A 12,996-nucleotide genomic window follows, 5' to 3' on the forward strand; every position below is an offset into this window, starting at 1 on the left:
TCATCCGCAAATTTGGAGATACTGCATTTAATCCCCTCTCAAAATCTCAAATGGCGTTCTCTGTATTACCTGTATATCCTGGTTTCCCAGTTGCTACAAGTCCTTCCCCCACACCTTCACCCCCCCATAAATATCGGGGCTTGTGTCTCAACATTTCTGCCTCCTATATGTTTTTGTATTTTTTCTGATGCTTGACATGAATGAAAAAGCATTTTCTGCAATTACAGCAGTGTTTTCTCGGAGCAACTGATACTTTGGGCTCTATTTTCCTCTTTGCCAATTTTTGGCACCCAGCAGGATGTATGGACAATTTTTTTTGTGCCCGATTGCATCGAAAAAAAGCAACTTCCGCCAAAGTAAAATTTAATTTTGGCGCTGCGGTACCCGAAGTTAAATCTGGGGGTGGAGCTTCAAGTGTACGCCGAAAAGTCAGTGAGCATGCGCCGGAAAAAAAACGTTTCCCACGTGACGGGTGTGTCCGCGCATCCACAGTGAACTTCCTGGTCTGGGTCAGCAGCTTGTGAGAACACATTGGGATCGGAGCTGGATCTGGACATTTAAATTTTAGTTGCAAAAGATGGATCCAAGGGAAGGGGAAGGGGGGAAGGGCCAAGAGATTTCTAGCGGAAGAAATTGAGCCCCTGGTAGATATCATTGAAAGAAGATGGGATGTGCTTGAGAACAACGGAAGAATGGGACAAAATAAACTGAAATCCTCTCTACTAGCAAAACTTTGGGAACAAGTTGCAGAAGAGTTCAGTGCAGTGGCCATGACCCCGAGAAGCGGCGTGCAGGTCAAAAAGAAGTGGCAGGACCTTGGCCAAGCAGTTATTGTAAGTAATGTTTTTATTTATGCACTGCAATTACATTTGTAAATGTGACTAATATGTGTGTGTGTGTGTGTGTGTGGCCACCACAGCAGAAGAACCCTCTCCTAAAACGTTCTATTTTCATCTTTGCAGAGGAAGGTGTCACAGATCAACCGAGAAAGGTCAAGAACTGGAGGAGGTGCGCCAAGTAGGCTGCAACTAACAGCTGTGGAATAGAGGATCGCTGATGTGATTAAATCTTGCAAAAGGAGATCAACCACCAATGTGGACACTGGGCCCAGGTTACCGACAGAAGGTAAGCCCGGCAAATTGTACAGTCTGGTTTGGCATCGTGGTCTTTGAAAAGAGCCTGCGCTGTGTGACCCGTGTACTCATGTCAACCTGCCCCCTCTGCCCCCTTCCCTGCTGCTAACCAAACATCTACTCTGTTATGTTTTGCAGATGTTGTGCATCAGGAAGAGACAGAAGCTGAAGCAGAAGATCAGGAAGCCATCAGTCCAGATACTTTTAATCAGTTTCAGGATGAAGATGAGCTGGAGAATGAAGGGAAGCAGGAAGACCCCAATAATGAGATGGTTACATTGGAATTGGAGCCGGTGAAACCCGGAGGACACCAAGCCCTTTGCTGAGCAATACAACCGATGCAACATTTCATGGGGTACAGTCTGAGGCTGCAGGTCTCAGTGGGTTGCAGCAAGCCACACCTGGGAGACGGCCGAGGAACACGGGAAGGAGAGCTGAACCTGAAATTCAGGGGACATAGGACAAATCATGGGAATGAGTGGGGAGAGTATTGAGCTAACGAGATCGCTCCTGGGCACCATGGGTGGGATGAGGATAGAATTATGGGGATTGTCAGTAGAAGTAGCAACACTGTCTGGAGGAATGGGAGCAGTGTCGCGTCAGATGAGGGAGGGAATGTCGGAGATTAGGGAAGGAATGTCGGAGACAGCTGATGCAATAAGTGGACACACCCAGACTGTCATTGCCCAACAGCAATTGGCAGCATCAACTGCTGACACTCGCTATCTAATCCCTAGACCAACCTCAGGTAGTGTGCCGCGGGTTGATCCACAGGCTGAAGAAGATTCTGATGATGAACCCGGGCCTTCCACAATGCTATCTGTTAGGACTATCCCTGTCCAACCCCACCAACAACAAATGCACCTTCGCGCAGAAAGCAGAAAAAACCTTGAGGAAGCAGAAGTCTGAGACAACGGCCACTGGTAGGGGTAGAGGCAACAACAGGGTCAAGAGGGGCACACATCGTTATGGTCTTTGAATAAGGAGGAGGAGAGATGGCTGCAGCAAGAGTTTGTTTGTTGCTGCTACTTGTTGTTTTCTTCATTGAAAAGTTTACAGTTTTGATACAAATTTTTTAATTAAAGTTAGGTAAAACTGTACAAATGTATAGAAACATAGAAAATAGGTGCAAGAGTAGACCATTCGGCCTTTCAAGCTTGCACCATCATTCAATATGATCATGGCTGATCATGCAACTTCAGTACCCCATTCCAGCTTCCATACCCCTTGATCCATACCAAGTACTTATATCTAATGAACTGGCCTCAACAACTTTCTGTGGTAGAGAATTCCACAGGTTCACAATTCTCTGAGTGAAGAAATTTCTCCTCATCTCAGTCCTAAATGGCTTATCCCTTATCCTTAGACTGTGACCCCTGGTTCTGGACTTCCCCAACATCGGGAACATTCTTCCAGCACCTAACCTGTCCAATCCCGTCAGAATTTTATATGTTTCTATGAGATCCCCTCTCATTCTTCTAAATTCCAGTGAATATAAGCCTAGTCGATCCAGTCTTTCTTCATATGTCAGTCCTGCCATCCCAGGAATCAGTCTGGTGAACCTTTGCTGCACTCCCTCAATAGCAAGAATGTCCTTCCTCAGATTAGGAGACCAAAACTGTACACAATATTCAAGGTGTGGCCTCACCAAGGCTCTGTACAACTGCAATAAGACCTCCCTGCTCCTGTACTCAAATCCTCTCGCTATGAAGGCCAACATGCCATTTGCCTTCTTCACTGCCTGCTGTACCTGTATGCCAACTTTCAATGACTGATGTACCATGACACCCAGGTCTTGTTGCACCTCCCCTTTTCCTAATCTGTCACCATTCAGATAATATTCTGCCTTTGTGTTTTTGTCACCAAAGTGGATAACCTCAGATTTATCTACATTATACTACATCTGCCATGCATTTGCCCATTCACCTAACCTGTCCAAGTCACCCTGCAGCCTCTTAGCATCCTCCTCACAGCTCACACTGCCACCCAGCTTAGTGTCATCTGCAAACTTGGAGATATTACATTCAATTCCTTCGTCTAAATCATTAATGTATATTGTAAATAGCTGGGGTCCCAGCACTGAACCTTGCGGTACCCCACTAGTCTCTGCCTGCCATTCTGAAAAGGACCCGTTTATTCCTACTGTTTGCTTCCTGTCTGCAAACCAGTTCTCTATCCACGTCAATACATTACCCCCAATACCATGTGCTTTAATTTTGCACACTAATCTCTTGTGTGGGACCTTGTCAAAAGCCTTTTGAAAGTCCAAATACACCACATCCACTGGTTCTCCCTTGTCCACTCTACTAGTTACATCCTCAAAACATTCCACAAGATTTGTCAAGCATGATTTCCCTTTCATAAATCCATACTGACTTGCACCGATCCTGTCACTGCTTTCCAAATGTGCTGCTGTTACGTCTTTAATAATTGATTCCAACATTTTCCTCACTACTGATATCAGGCTAACCGGTCTGTAATTCCCTGTTTTCTCTCTCCCTCCTTTTTTAAAAAATTGCAGTTTGTAGCTCTGTGAAAGTTTGGTCAATTGTTTTGAAATGATTAATCAACTATTGAATTGAAATAGTAATCGATGGCATAATCCCAGTCACTTTGTACAGTATTGCAGCTTTTTGAGTGTTGTTACCATGGAAACACAGCAAGAAAATCTGTTTTCTTCATTGCTTAATTCCTCAACAATGCAAAGCTGTGTTTTAAAAAGATTTCATAGACTCCCTGATGGTGGGGCAAACCTGTTTATATATTTAACCCCATGTAACCTGTATTACCCGACCACCAGAGGGCCTCCCTGTTGGAGTCCCAAGGGATCCCAGCATCCCTTGGGAGCATGGTATAAGCAGGCCACCCACAAGGTACCTGCACTCTGGTGTCTTATTAAAGGTGCTAAGGTCACACTTGCTCATTGCTCCACAGTACTCAGCTTCATCCTTTATTATGAGCATACCAATTGGCGACGAGGTAATGAACAACCGTGCAAAAATGCAAAGAACTTTTGGTATCCTGGAGAAGTTCTTAGAGGGGGACGATTGGGAGGCCTTCGTGGAGAGACTCGACCAGTACTTTGTGGCCAACAAGCCAGAAAGGGACGAGAATGCTGCCAAATGAAGGGCGATCCTTCTGACTGTTTGTGGGGCAACAACCTATGGCCTCACGAAGAATCTTCTAGCTCCGGCAAAACCAGCAAAGAAATCCTATGAAGAATTGTGTACGCTGGTCTGGGAGCACCTAAATCATAAGGAAAGCGTTTTGATGGCGAGATATCGGTTCTACTCGTGTCAACGGTCGGAGGGCCATGAAGTGGCGAGTTATGTCGCCGAACTAAAGCGCCTCGTGGGACATTGTAAATTTGAGGGATTCCTGGAACAAATGCTGTACTGGGCATTGGCCATGAGGCAATCCTTCGCAAACTGTTGACTGTTGAAACTCCGAATCTAAGCAAAGCCATAACGATAGCTTAGGCATTTATGTCCACCAGCGACAACACCAAACAGATTTTGCAGAGTAAAGAGGTTTCGGCCAGTTCTGTGCATAAAGTAACGTCGTTTTCGAGCAGACGTATACATGGCAGAATGTGCATGCCGGCAGCTGCTCCCCGACCTCAGTTGACCCAGAGTCCGCCATCAATCGTTAATGCGAGGTAGTTAACACCTTGTTGGTGCTGTGGAGGTGATCATTGGGCCCATCAATGCCGCTTCAAGCACTATGCGTGCAACAGTTGCAGAACAATGGGACACCTCCTGCAAATGTGCAGGTGAGCTGCAAACCCTGAAAACCACCACGTTGTAGAGCAAAATCGATCCACGGTGGATCACGCTGAATTGGAGACTCATACCGAGGAGGCAGAAGTGTACGGGGTACACACATTCACCACGAAATGTCCACCAATAATGTTGAAAGTTGAACTGTACGGAATTCCAGTATCAATGGAACTGGACACGGGTGCAAGTCAATCCATAATGATTCGACAGGCTGTGGGGCAAAAAGGCACACAGGCCCAAGCTCGGCCCCATTCACACCAAACTAAGGACTTGCAGCAAAGAAGTAATCCCTGTAATTGGCAGTGCAGAAGTCAAAGTCTCCTATGACAGATCAGTACACAAACTCCCGCTGTGGATTGTGCCAGGGATGGCCCACATTGTTCGGCAGAAGCTGGCTGGGAAAAATCCGCTGGAACTGGGACGACATTCGAGCACTTTCATCCGTTAACGACGCCTCATGTGCCCAGGTTCTGAGCAAGTTCCCATCGTTGTTCGAGCCAGGCATTGGAAGCTTCTTGGGGGCGAATGTCCAGATCCATTTGGTTCCCGGTACGCCACCCATCTACCACAAGGCACGGGCGGTACCGTACATGATGTGTGAGAAAGTGGAAATTGAGCTTGATAGGCTGCAGTGAGAAGACATCATCATGCCGGTGGAATTCAACGAGTGGGCTAGTCCGATTGTCCCTGTACTTAAAGAGGACGGCACGGTTAGAATTTGTGGGGACTATAAAGTAAAGATTAACTGTTTTTCGCGACAGGACCAGTACCCACTACACAAAACAGACGACCTATTTGCTACCCTGGCTGGAGGGAATACGTTCACCAAGCTGGACCTGACCTCAGCCTACATGACGCAGGAGCTGGAGGAGTCTTCGAAAGGCCTCACCTGCATCAACACGCATAAAGGTCTGTTCATCTATAACGTTCGGGATTCGGTCGGCCGCGGCAATCTTCCAACGGAACATGGAGAGCCTGCTAAAGTCGATTTCTCGCAGCGTGGTTTTCCAGGACAACATACTGGTTACAGGTCGGGACACAATTGAGCACTTGAAGAATCTGGAAGAGGTTCTTAGTCAGTTGGATCGCGTGGGGCTCAGGTTGAATCGCTCGAAGTGTGTTTTCCTGACGCAGGATGTCAAGTTCTTGGGAAGAAGAATCACAGCAGACGGCATCAGATCCAACGACGCCAAGGTGGAGACCGTCAAGAACACGCCGAGATCACAGAGCTGCGGTCGTTCTTGGGACTCCTTAACTATTTCGGTAATTTCCTACCTGGGTTAGAACCCCTGCATGCGCTACTACTGGGTATGGGGGAATTCACAAAAGGCTGCCTTTTAAGAAAGCCAGAAATCTGTTGTGTTCAAACAAACTGCTTGTCCTGTATCACCCTTGTAAATGATTAGTGCTAGCTTGTGATGCGTCGTCATATGGGGGCGGGTGTGTGTTACAACAGGCTAACGAGTCGGGGATTTTGCAACCCTGGTTGCCTATGCATCCAGGAGTTTGTCCAAGGCCGAAAGGGCCTGCAGCATGATTGAAAAAGAGGCTCTGGCATGTGTTTACGGGGTAAAAAAAAATGCACCAGTACTTATTTGGCCTCAAGTTCGAGCTTGAAACTGTCCACAAGCCGCTCATATCGCTGTTCTCTGGGAGCAAAGGGATTAACACCAATGCCTCTGCCCGCATCCAAAGATGGGCACTCACGCTGTCGGTATACAATTATGTAATCCGCCAAGACCGGGCAGAGAACTGTGCACATGCTCTCAGTTGGCTGCCATTGCCCACCACCGGGGTGGAAATGGCACAGCCAGCGGACTTGCTCATGGTTATGGAGGCATTCGAAAATCAAAAGTCCTCCGTTACGGCCCGCCAGATCAGGACCTGGACTAGCCAAGATCCTTTACTGTCCTTGATAAAAAAAAACTGTGTCCTCCATGGGAGCTGGTCCAGCGCCCCAGCGGAGATGCAGGAGGCGATTAAGCCGTTCCACAGGCGCAAAGACGAAATGTCCCTGCAGGCGGACTGTCTGTTGTGGGGCAATCGCGTGGTCTTGCCCAAGAAAGGCAGAGATACGTTCATTTGTGAACTGCACAGCACCCACCCAGGCATCCCATGTGTGGTGGCCCGGCAACGACTCAGATTTAGAGTCATGCAGCGCCAATGCAACACTTGCTCTCAACTGAGCAATGCACCCAGAGAGGCACTGCTAAGTTTGTAGTTGTGGCCCTCCAAACCGTGGTCGAGGATCCACGAGGACTACGCAGGCCCATTTCTAGGCAAAATGTTTTTGGTTGTCATGGACGCTTCCTCAAAATAGATTGAATGTGCGATTATGTCTGTAAGCACGTTCAAGGCCACTATTGAAAGCCTACGAGCCATGTTTGCCATGCACAGCCTGCCTGATATCCTAGTCAGCGACAATGGGCCGTGCTTCACCAGTGCTGAATTCAAAGAATTCATGACCCGCAATGGGATCAAGCACGTCACATCTGCCCCGTTCAAGCCTGCATCCAACGGCCAGGCAGAACAGGCAGTTCAGACCATCAAGCAAAGCTTGAAACGTGTGTCGGAAGGCTCCCTGCAGACCCGGCTGTGTCCCGAGTGCTGCTCAGCTACCACACCAGACCCTACTCGCTCACCACGGTTCTCCCAGCCGAGCTGCTCATGAAAAGAGCGCTCAAAACAAGGCTTTCTCGTGTCCACCCTGATCTCCATGATCACGTGGAAGGCAAGCGGCATCATCAAAGTGTGTACCATGACTGCGCAAATTTGTCACGCGATATTAAGATCAATGATCCTGTGTTTGTACTCAATTATAGACATGGTCCCAAATGGCTCGCTGGCACAGTCACAGCCAAAGAGGTGTTTCAGGTCAAATTGGCCAATGGACAAACGTATAGAAAACATTTGGACCAAATCAAATTGCGGTCCACCAACAGCTATGAACAACCCGAAGAAGACATCACCAACTTTGACCCTCCAACACACACACAAGTGGCAACTGACATCATAGTTGACCACGAAGCCGAACTCACCATCCCCAGCAGCCCGGTAAGGTCGGCTGTCCAACAGCCAAGTGAAGAACTCATCTAATCCCGCATTTGTACCGAAATGATTGACAAGGGAGCGAAAAGCCCCAGATCGTGTCACCTTGTAAATAATTGTACTATTGACTTCACGGGGAAGTGATGTTATGTATTTAACCCCTTGTAACCTTATTACACTACCACCAGAGGGCCTACCTGTTGGAGTCCCAAGGGATCCCAGCATCCCTTGGGAGCACAGTATCTAAGCAGGCCACCCACGAGGTACGTGCACTCTGGAGTCTTATTAAAGGAGCTAAGGTCACACTTGCTCATTGTACACAGTACTCAGCTTCATCCTTTATTATGAGCATATCAAAACCAATGCATTTTTTACAAACTTCAACCTTTGGAGGCTGCTTCTAGGATTATTGTGTATGTGATTTGTTCATTTGAAAATTAGGCCAAATTGGGAGATGATCGCAAATGCTGGATAATTGATTTATCTTTCTAAGGAGAGACCTTGAGTTTAGTTTATTCAGTTTAGCTAGTTGAGAAAAAAGACTTGCAATTAAATAGCCCCTTTCATGACCACTGGACATTTCAAAATGCTTAATAGCCAATGAAGTACTTTGAGTGTAGCCACTTTTGTAATGTGGGAAACATGGCAGCCAATTTGCACACAGCAAGCTCCCACAAACAGCAATGTGATAATGAACAGATAATCTGTTTTTTGGGGTTATTTTGATTGAGGGATATTGGCCAGGACACCAGGGATAATCCACTGCTCTTCTTTGAAATAGTGCCATGGGATATTTTACGTCCACCTGAGAGGGCAGACACCTCCAACAGTGCAGCAATACCTCAGCACGGCACTGGAGTGTCAGCCTAGATTTATGTACTCAAGTCCCTAGAGTGGGTTTTGAACCCACAACCTTTGACTCAAAAGCAAGTGTGCTACCCACTGAGCCACGGCTGACACACTTGAATAGGAATAAAGCAATGAAAAAGAATAGATTCCCCCACCATAAGGGTGGTGAATCTTTTGGAATTCTCTACCCCAGAGGGTTATGGATGCTCAGTTGTTGACTATATTCAAGACAGCTATCTATAGATTTTTGGATATTAAGGCGATCAAGGGAAATGGGGATAGTACGGGAAGGTGGAGTTGATGTAGAAGATCAGCCATGATCATATTGAATGGTGGAGCAGGCTCGAAGGGCCGAATGGTCTACTCCTGCTCCTGTTCTTAAGTTCTTATGTTCCCAATTCTTTGCAGCAATAAAACCAAAACAAAAGTCACTGCAGAATATGAATTATTTAACCCTTTACATACTCAATGTTCATTGCAGTTTTCAAAACAGGTAAATAAATTATTTTACCAGAGGCTATGATGTTTATTTGAGTGCCTTCTTTGATACTATACATACGCAAAGATTCTTTGCTATACAGTGATATGTTTTATATCAGTAATTACTACCTGTCAGGTTGAAGATAAACTTAGCAGTTTTTTGTGATCATTTATTAATCTCGAAAAATATTAAAATCAAATTGTATTTTTAATTCCCTCTCTTTGAAGGTACTTTTGCGGCATGCACAATTCACTTTTAAACAAATGACTAAAATATGCACAGGTATGTTTGCAAGTTGACTTGCCCTTCAGTTTCCCCTCCTTTCTCATGTGTTTCATTCAGCAGAGTAACTGAGATTTGGAACTCACCAAACTTGAATCTTTTGGTGTAGTGAGCCCAGGTCTTGCCATTGAATGATGCAAAATGTTACTCACCCATGTGTTGTTCCACCTGACCACAGAGGGACTGTTTCACCTTCGTAAAAGTGACATTTCAAATGCAGATTTTCCCAGCGCATGCAAAGTTACATGTAGGGCACATAATTGGAATATCTTTTATCTGGAGTTAATGATGGCAGTAGAGCTCTATGTACATAAGTATTTCTAGTAATAGAAGGCGGCCAATTGTTGAATGGAGCACTGTGGTAGCTTTGTGTACATCGCATATCAAATAAACATCTATTAATATGGTAGTGTATTTAATTATGAGGATACCAGCTGATTTGAATTGGACAATTTGGTTTGATTCATGAAGTTCCAGTATTTGTTCAATCTCGAGTAAATCCAGTGTGAGTCTGAGGTTGCCCTGTATTTATAAGGTTGCCCTAGTAAGTCTCAGGCAGTCCAGTGATGACTGTACATCTGTTTTTGCACTCGTCTTAAAAAAGGGACCCTCTGGTTCCTGGTTATGGAGTGATATATGCGCATTAATTTCCCCTGATGATATGCGAGAGGAAAACGGCAGCAAAACTCGGCTGCAGCAGACCGCAGTGGGGTAAGGCCACCAATATTGGGGCCTATAATTCTATGATTCTATGACTCAAGTCTTTCAAGCCACCACCATTTTTATGAGAAGCTACTCTGATTCCGTGCAGAGTTGTGCTTGCCACCATTCCTCCCTTACCCAATTAGAAATGCATTAAACTGAACAGGGCCTGATCCTAGCACAGACATTTCCATTCGGATAATTCCAGTATATGCATTCCCATTTACGTTCCGAATGGTTACGCAGTATTTGAATTCAATAATTTCTTGCAGTAAGGCCCAAAAGAGGTCCAGACTTTTTGGAAAATAGTGGGTTTGCTGACTGCTTTAATATCAAACAGGTTACACCATCATTCCAATATTTGACAACTGTGCCAGTTTACCATAATTAGAAACATGCTGAACTTCATCTGGAGTTTCAACATTTTGTAGAATTTTTTTTGACAGAAGTAGTGTAAAGATCTCATGAAGGTTTACCCAGAAACCTAACTAAGCAAAATGAACCCAAATAAAAACATAAAATGCATGTCAGGGGAAAGACCGAAGTGACATGCCTGTAATCGTGAATCCATTTTACTCTGTAAACTCACTACAATGCTTCCCAGCTGTTAAAGCACTGTCCTTCAGAGCAGATGTTAAATTTGCAATGGTTGGGAAGGTCATTCTTTGTCAACTGTTCAAACTCTTAAGTACAAGTAGCAATTGACCATCTCATCTCATGAGGGAAAATCACCTGGGAAACAGTCCTATTAAACATTTAGTCCCTCTGGGAGTCAGGCAATGCTTATTCTGAGGAAGCTCTTTAGTTCTGTGTTTCTCTATTGCTTGCAGTCTAGTTCGATTGTTGCTGCTATGATTTGGACTTTCACCTAAACACCATTGACTGATTGCTCACTGCAGAACTTTCCATAAGCAGACAAAATCTCCTATAACTGAAACTTGCACCCTTATACCTGTCATGAGTGGGATAGCATATCAGACTAAAATTACCTTTTTATTCTGGTGCAACACACTGGAGCCCATGTGGGTTGCACATTACACTCTCCTGCAACTCTGAAAGGTGAGAAATACCAGGTCACACCATCAGTTTTTTTTTTACAAGTAAGGTACATAATTAAACAGAAGCAGAAAAAGGTAGAAAGAAACTAACAATATAATATTTGACTTGCACAATATGTGAATTGTTTTAACACAAGAATCTAAAATCTTAAAAGAAGATTTTCAAGGATACTACCAGAACTGAACGATTGCAGCTATCAGGAAAGATTGAACAGGTTGGGGCTTTTATCTTTAGAAAAGAGACTTAAGAGATGACCAGATGGATGTTTTTAAAATTATGAATGGGTTGGACAGGTTAGATGGGAAGAGAATGTTTCCACTTGTGTTAGAATCCAAAACTAGTGACCATAAATAAAAGATAGCGGGCCGAAAATTGCGGCCTCGCGGGGTGTGTACGACATGCGCACGCACCCAGCGAGGCCTCGCAAATGCCGGTTCTCTGCGCGCGATGTACATGCACCAAGAACTGGCTTTTCTAATCTGTTAAAATTTATTTTGACAGATCCAACGCACCCCAACTCTTTGCCCAACTCTTGCCCAGAATCTTACGCCTGCTATCGCCTACTTTTACCAGCGTAAAAGTTTTAAAACATAGAAAAATTAAATTTAATCTCATTTTTATATTTAAAACCCTGTCCATTAAGGTAAGTTTATTTTTAACCCTATTAAAACACATGAAAAAAAAATCAAAGAAATATTTTTTTTCTAAAACATTTCATTACATTCAATTTCAATTAATTTTAAATGTGAGATTTTTTTTATTTATTGTGTTATGTTTCTTGTTTTGGGGGCGGTTATTCTTGTTATGTCTCAAATAGAGCAATGTGACTGAATACTGTAGACTTGAACAAGTGTGACCTTAGTCTCTTTATTTTGACTCGAGTGTCGGCACAGCATGGCAGACCTGCTTATATACAATGCTCCCAAGGGATGTTGGGATCCCTTGGGACTCCAACAGATGCGCCCTCTGATGGCGTTAGAATGCTGGTTACAAGGTGTTGGATACATAACATCACTCCCCCACCAAAGTCAATAGTACACTTATTTACAGGGTGAGACGATTTGGGGCTTCCCGCTCCCTAGTCGATCGTCTCGGTACAAACACAGGTGCAGGTGAGTTGGTTGAGCCGTCGCTGGGCTGCTGCGCAGCTGGCCTTGCTGGGCTGCTGTTGATGATGAGTTCAGCTTCGTGGTCAACTGTGATGTCAGTTGCCACTTGTATGTGTATCGGAGAGTCTAAGTTGGTCATGGCTGTCTGTGAATCGCAGTTTGGTTTGGTCCAAATGCTTTCTGCAAGTTAGTCCATTTACCAGTTTGACCTCAAACACCTTACTCCCTTCTTTGGCTATGAAAGTGCTAGCAAGGCATTTGGGACCAGGTGCATAGTTGAGTACAAATACAGGGTCATGGAGTTAAATATCGCGTGACAAATTTGTGCATTCATGGTACATGCTTTGTTGATGCCGCCTGCCCTCGACATGATCATGGAGATCAGGGTGGACTAGAGAGAGCCTTGTTTTGAGTGCCCTAGTCATGAGCAGTTCGGCAAGGGGAACCCCGGTGAGCGAGTGGGGTCTTGTGCAGTAGCTGAGCAGGACTCGGGACAGGCGGGTCTGCAGGCGTTTCAAGCTTTGCTTGATGGTTTGCACTGCCCGTTCTGCCTG

Source organism: Pristiophorus japonicus, chromosome 8 (genome assembly GCF_044704955.1).
Source record: "Pristiophorus japonicus isolate sPriJap1 chromosome 8, sPriJap1.hap1, whole genome shotgun sequence".
NCBI lineage: Eukaryota > Metazoa > Chordata > Chondrichthyes > Pristiophoridae > Pristiophorus > Pristiophorus japonicus.